Genomic DNA, 282 nt, shown 5'->3' with positions numbered 1-282 from the left:
AAGATGTGTTCGTAGATATATATATTACACAAACATACACATTCCTGACTGAATGTAAGGCATCTGAGTGTCATCCACGTCATAACGCGAAGTTACAACAGCTTGTGCAGTAGGGACAGCCAGCTCCCGCGTGCCGCCAGCCACCGCCACACTTTGTACTAAGAGAAGCCAACTCTCGGGTACACGGAGGACCAACACACGGACCACACGCTGCTCGCACTAGTGCTGGAGGACCACCAGGGAGGAGGGGCGAGGGAGGGACACCCGAGAGGTCCGTCCTTC

The sequence above is a fragment of the Penaeus monodon genome, chromosome 15 (genome assembly GCF_015228065.2).
Source record: "Penaeus monodon isolate SGIC_2016 chromosome 15, NSTDA_Pmon_1, whole genome shotgun sequence".
Lineage (NCBI taxonomy): Eukaryota > Metazoa > Arthropoda > Malacostraca > Decapoda > Penaeidae > Penaeus > Penaeus monodon.
The sequence above is the reverse complement of the archived record's forward strand: the minus strand, read 5'-3'. Positions refer to the sequence as shown.